This window comes from Schistocerca americana, chromosome 4 (genome assembly GCF_021461395.2).
Source record: "Schistocerca americana isolate TAMUIC-IGC-003095 chromosome 4, iqSchAmer2.1, whole genome shotgun sequence".
NCBI lineage: Eukaryota > Metazoa > Arthropoda > Insecta > Orthoptera > Acrididae > Schistocerca > Schistocerca americana.
This window is the reverse complement of record NC_060122.1, coordinates 149,137,896-149,144,519: the sequence shown is the minus strand read 5'-3', so window position 1 is coordinate 149,144,519 and position 6,624 is coordinate 149,137,896. Positions and strand designations below refer to the sequence as shown.

The 6,624-nt window shown below is 46.0% G+C and overlaps 3 non-coding genes across 3 annotated transcripts; 1 reads left to right on the top strand and 2 right to left on the bottom strand.

Moving 5' to 3' along the window:
* Positions 1 to 5,094: 5,094 nt before the first annotated feature.
* Trnat-cgu lies at positions 5,095 to 5,169 on the bottom strand. The gene has a single exon. It is a non-coding gene; the product is annotated as a tRNA-Thr (tRNA).
* A 369-nt stretch (positions 5,170 to 5,538) lies between these two features.
* Positions 5,539 to 5,613, bottom strand: Trnat-ugu. Its single transcript has one exon. It is a non-coding gene; the product is annotated as a tRNA-Thr (tRNA).
* Positions 5,614 to 5,721: 108 nt separating this feature from the next.
* Trnat-ugu lies at positions 5,722 to 5,796 on the top strand. Its single transcript has one exon. It is a non-coding gene; the product is annotated as a tRNA-Thr (tRNA).
* Positions 5,797 to 6,624: the final 828 nt, after the last annotated feature.

Here is a 6,624-nt window from a genome sequence, read left to right as displayed (position 1 = left end):
GCGGGACACCTGAAATCACTCTTACTTCGGAAGACTTCTCTCCATTAAGAATGACATGCTGCTTTCTGTTATCTAGGAACTCTTCAATCCAATCACACAATTGGTCAGATAGTTCATATGCTCTTACTTTGTTCATTAGACGACTGTGGGGAACTGTATCGAACGCCTTGCGAAAGTCAAATTCATGAAGGACATTTCAACCCCTCTAAATCTGCTCAAGTCGGCTGTTGGTGATGTGACTGAAGTGGAATCCTCCGTGAGTTCTCAAGTGCTACCAGCAGTCCAGCTGGTACAATGAGTGTGCGTAGAGGGTTATAAGCAATACGATATGGTCATCGAGCAGCTCCTCATAAACGACATACAGCCACATTTACAGCTATACTCTGGAAACCGCCGTGACGTGTATAGCAGAGGGTACGTCCCATTGTACCTGTTATTAGGGTTTCTTCCTGTTCCATTCAAGTATGGAGCCCGGGAAGAATGATGGTTTGAATGTCTCTGTGCGTGCAGTAATTATTCTAATCTTATTCTCACGATCACTATGTGAGAGATACGTAGGAAGTTGTAGTATGGTAGCATTAAGGAAACAAAATTTTAAACCCTTGCTGTATTTACATGCATCTTGACTGATTGCAGCAATATCCAATAGCAAAGATGTTTTGGCGCTACTCGGTTGGCCTCTCGACAGGCACTTATGTGGTATCACCGCCAGACACCACACATGCTAGGTGGTAGCCTTTAAATCGGCCGCGGTCCGTTAGTTTACGTCGGACCCGCGTGTCACCACTATCAGTGATTGCAGACCGAGCGCCGTCACACGGCAGGTCTAGTCTAGAGAGACACCCTAGCACTCGCCCCAGTTGTACAGCCGACTTTGCTAGCGATGGTTCACTGACTACATATGCTCTCATTTGCCGAGACGACAGTTTAGCATACCCTTCAGCTACGTCATTTGCTACGACCTAGCAAGGCGCTCATGATTAATGGATTAAAGTTAAGTATCAAACTCATTACGTCCGCTTTCTGAATTCTAATTCCTTGTCATGTTCCAGACCTCACGTCAGTATAGTTCTTCCCTCTTCACGCCAGCCTGCGTGAGCTAATACGCGTCGCGTGCATTTCTGCCTCCACTAGTAACACGGTGTTGGCTCTTCTACCAACACAACAACTTATCCCCGTGTTTTCGATATTACATAAAGTACAAAGATAAGTCAAAACCTTATGAGCAATTTCTTAAAAATTTATTGGTCTACCTTTAGAACGCAATGTAGCAGCGATTCTCCGTGGCATGGATTCGACAAGCCTTCAGGAGCTTTGTACCGGCATGTGGCACCAGATATCTGTAGGCACAGGTAACAGCCTGGGGTTTGCGGGCGCAGAGCTGGAACCAGGAAGCATACCATGTGTCTCGTATTGCGCTATTAGGCGAATTTCGGGCCAGCACATCAACGTTAACACTATTGAGCTAACCAAATCGCTATTGTTCGATTCTGGCCTCGTTACTTTGACGTTTATCCTGCTGAACGAAGCCGGCCGCGGTGGCCTCGCGGTTCTAGGCACTGCAGTCCGGAACCGCGGGACTGCTACGGTCGCAGGTTCGAATCCTGCCTCGGGCATGGGTGTGTGTGATGTCCTTAGGTTAGCTAGGTTTAAGTAGTTCTAAGTTCTAGGGGACTGATGACCTAAGATGTTAAGTCCCATAGTGCTCACAGCCATTTTGAACCTGCTGAACGATGCCATCTCCTTCGGGGAGACATCAAGTATGAGTAGGTTCTAGTGGTCCGCAATAATTTTCACGTAGTCCACAGCTGCTATGGTGCCACAGGTGTCATGAAACCGCCGCTGAATGTCACTCGTAGCATAATACTGTACCCATAGTCCAGTGTCCGCGTATTTCGAGCAGTCTTTTGCCTGGATGATGGCGTATCTAGACACGACAATCGATTTCGTGTAACATGAAATGTGATTCGCCTGACTAGGCTACACATTTCTTTGGTGAACTGTCCAGTCTCGAAGATTCCATGTCCACTGCAATAGTAATTGACGATACCGTTGGATCATCTTGGGAAAACCGAGCGAGGTGCCGCAGTGATTAGCAAACTGGACTCATATTTGTGAGTACGACGGTTCAAACACGCGTCCGGCTATCCTGATTTAGGTTTACCGTGATTTCCCTAAAAATCGCTTCAGGCAAATGCCGAGATGGTTTCTTTGAAAGCGTACTGCCAACTTCCTTCCCTAATCCGAGCCGGCCGCTGTGGCCGAGCGGCTCTAGGCGCATCAGTCCGGAACCGCGCTGCTGTTACGGTCGCAGTTTTGAATCCTGCCTCGGGCATGGATGTGTGTGATATCCTTAGTTTAAGTTAGGTTTAAGTAGTTCTAAGTTCTAGGGGACTGATGACCTCAGATGTTAAGTCCCATGGTGCTTAGAGCCATTTGAACCATTTGAATCAAATCCGATGGGTCCCATGACCTCCCTGTTTGGTCCGCTCCTCCAAACCAACCAACCAACGAACCTGCAAAAAGTAATGGTTGTCTGCTGTGGAGATTCCTATCCGACACTATGCGGTGAACAATGTGCTCCAAACCACCTATGCCTGCACCATCGTCGTATTTTGCCGTCAGCTGTTTCATAGATGGCCAGCTATCCTGCTTTGGGGAGCGGAAAAGTCTCCGCCCTCCACGTGGTGAGATGTGGATTTCCAGCACCTTTTGGTGTACTTGTGGTTTCACTGTCCTTTGCCCGCATCTCGTGGTCGTGCGGTAGCGTTCTCGCTTCCCACGCCCGGGTTCCCGGGTTCGATTCCCGGCGGGGTCAGGGATTTTCTCTGCCTCGTGATGGCTGGGTGTTGTGTGCTGTCCTTAGGTTAGTTAGGTTTAAGTAGTTCTAAGTTCTAGGGGACTTATGACCACAGCAGTTGAGTCCCATAGTGCTCAGAGCCATTTGAACCATTTTTTTTCACTGTCCTTCAGGAACTTTCCACAGATGCTCACGACAGTAACACACGAAAAGCCGACCAAGTTCACTGATTCCAAGATGCTCGATCCCAGGCTCCGGGCCACAACTGTGCGCCCTTTGTAGAAGTCGCTTGTGTCAAAAGGATTTTTACATTAACGACCCGAATCGTCCCTAGAATGATTTCTCAGTTCGTCTCTGCTCCGTTTACATACTTTTCTTATCGCATCACGTGCACACAACATCACCAGGTAGCTTGAAGACTCACTACGGCAGTGGTCATAATGTTTCGGTTGATCAGCGCAATTTAGTACGTTTCCGGACAGGCGTTCCTACTCTAAAATTTGAACTGCAGATAGATCCAAATATTCAGGGTGAGGCAGCGAAAAAGGCTACCACAGATACATCCAGAACGAATAAATAAACCAAGGTGGGGCTAACGCCAAGTTATAGCGGACAATACGGTTAATTTCCTAATGGTCGCAAATAGTTACTATCGTCTGTAGTCGCCAAATTACGACACCGATTGTGTTTTTCTAATGGAACTGTATACTTTTCTCTGTGGCATTTGAAAGAAGCATCTAAGAGAACGTCCGCAACATAAGATAACAGGCCGAAACCATTGTCCCGCCTCAGGAGAAGAGTTTCCACAAACGTCTGTCCTGTCACACAAAACATGAGTAAGTATAACTCAGGTACCGTTCGTATGTTTTTATCGCGGCTGTCGTAACAAGTGCTTAAAATTTTGGTTTTCAGCATAGCTACAGACTATACCGCGTTTTTGGAGAAACGGTACTGCACATTGAATTTACGAGTAATTTGGTGTTAACGGCAGCACAGGGCCGTGCAATGAGGCATAGCATGCCTTCGGGAGTCGTCATTGTTTCCTAATAGTTCTGTTGCTTTAATTTTCGCCACAGACAAAAGTAGAGAAGTTGGCCGCGCGGGATTAGCCGAGCGGTCAGGGGCGCTGCAGTCATGGACTGTGCGGCTGGTCTCGCGGAGGTTCGAGTCCTCCCTCGGGCATGGGTGTGTGTGTGTGTGTGTGTGTGTTTGTCCATAGGATAATTTAGGTTAGGTAGTGTGTAAGCTTAGGGACTGATGACCTTAGCAGTTAAATCCCATAAGATTTCACACACATTTTGTTAAGTTTGGTAAGTGTGCAGATCACTTTGTGTTTGCTGAATGGCTGTTTCAGTGCTCTCCAAATGCTCTCCTAAGCAAATCTGTCGTTACATGTGAGGCATGAGAGGGACAACGGTCATGTTGGTGACACAATGAATACTTTATGTCATGTGGTATATTTTCCAATAACTGAGACAGTAGCATAGCCTAGCAACTGAAAATACTAGATTCCCATCAATAAAACAGTGACCATTGATGCTGTAGTTGAAACACGCCCACCAAACCTCGATAGACCAAGAACGTTGTTTTTGTCCAACTCTTTGAGTCATTTTGAGTTTTCAACTGACAATTAGTGCGAATTTCGAAGGCTGACTCGCCCATAATTTGTAAACGATGTTTCTTCCTTAAAGTTTTACGTAGATATGCCGCATAAAAAATGGGTCAAATGGCTCTGAGCACTATGGGACTTAACTTCTGAGGTCATCAGTCCCCTAGAACTTAGAACTACTTAAACCTAACTAATCTAAGGACATCACACACATCCATGCCCGAGGCAGGATTCGAACCTGCGACCGTAGCGGTCTGACATTTGCATTCTGTGATACTGCCGCTAAAATGTTAATTTCATCTCTTTCATCAGTTCCTCTTTTTCTTTGGCGTATTTTATTCTTTGTGCTTACAGTTTGTAGAACAGTTTTATAAGTTTGAAAAGACAGGTCGTGAGTGCTTTGCACTATCTGGACACCGTTCAGCTCACAATCGAACCGCTGCTCTGATAGTTTGGCGACCCTCGCCATAAACGATATTCCTTTTCGACTGCCGTAGACATTGTGAATGTCTCATTAGCTTTACGAGTTTTTTTTTAACTATATATATGACGGTAGTATCTGTTCCCGAAAGAACAGTTACCGTGGATGACAATGCAGCTTTGCTAGAAATGAAATGATAATTAATAGACACCCTAGCTGCAAGCAGGCGTTGACACACTTCATTGGGGACATGTTGAAAATGTGTGCCCCGACCGGGACTTGAACCCGGGATCTCCTGCTTACGTGGCAGACGCTCTATCAATCTGAGCCACCGCGGGCACAGAGGATAGTGCGTCTCCAGGGACTTATCCCTTGCACGCTCCCCGTGAGATCCACATTCCCAACATGTCCACAACACTACATTCGTAGTGCGCCTAATAGATGTTTGCCCATCATACTCATTACTCGTGGCAGATTAATCTACCAAGTCCCGTACGAGTTCGGGCATAGCGTGTGCGTTCGCACAAGAAGGTCAAAGGCCGGGAACCCATATTTTTTTAACTATATATATGACGGTAGTATCTGTTCCCGAAAGAACAGTTACCGTGGATGACCATGCAGCTCTGCTAGAAGTGAAATGATAATTAATAGACACCCTAGCTGCAAGCAGGCGTTGATACACTTCATTGGGGACATGTTGAAAATGTGTGCCCCGACCGGGACTCGAACCCGGGATCTCCTGCTTACATGGCAGACGCTCTATCCATCTGAGCCACCGCGGGCACAGAGGATAGTGCGTCTGCAGGGACTTATCCCTTGCACGCTCCCCGTGAGATCCACATTCCCAACATGTCCACAACACTACATTCGTAGTGCACCTAATAGATGTTTGCCCGCGGTGGCTCAGATGGATAGAGCGTCTGCCATGTAAGCAGGAGATCCCGGGTTCGAGTCCCGGTCGGGGCACACATTTTCAACATGTCCCCAATGAAGTGTATCAACGCCTGCTTGCAGCTAGGGTGTCTATTAATTATCATTTCACTTTACGAGTTTGTTATCTGACTGCTACAAGAGCAGAACACAGACTGATGGGCATCAAGCACACAGGTCAACACGAGAACTGTAACTGAGTTACGTGTAGAACCTCTTCTCCTGACTGCATGAAAATGGTCTGCGGCACTCTAATAATGGTATTTGATAGAGTCTCACACCTATCATGTCGCTGAAGTTCTGCTAGAAGTTTCTTTCACACGTCACTCAAAAACGTATATAGTTCCATTAGAAAAAAGTCGATGTAATTCGGCGACTATAAACGATTAAAATTACTTGCAGACGTCAGGAATATCGACGTATTGTCCGCTATAAATTGGGCAAAACCGCACCTCGACATATTCTTTAATTCCGGGTATAATTTGGGTGGCCTGCAGATACAATATCGATATTCGGTATTTCTTCCACCAAATATGTTTATATTGGCGATATATTTTTCCCCACCAAATCGATATATCTATGTCAAAATGGCAATATCGAATGTCATTATTTTCTCTTATATTACATTTTTCACAATTTTCTGCACTTATTTGAAGTTGTGCTTACTTTTTTACTTTCACTGCGAGAAGGAGTCTTACTACCTTTTGCGTTTTCATCACATCCGACTTTTGTCTTTGACTGTGTGAAGCAAGTATATGTGGCACAAAAGAAGAAGACCGATTCCACTGGGGTGGAAGCGAGAGGGGGATGGTGGACTGAATGGAATAACAAGTTTTCCGATGTGAAAAAGCAGTACACCAGTTG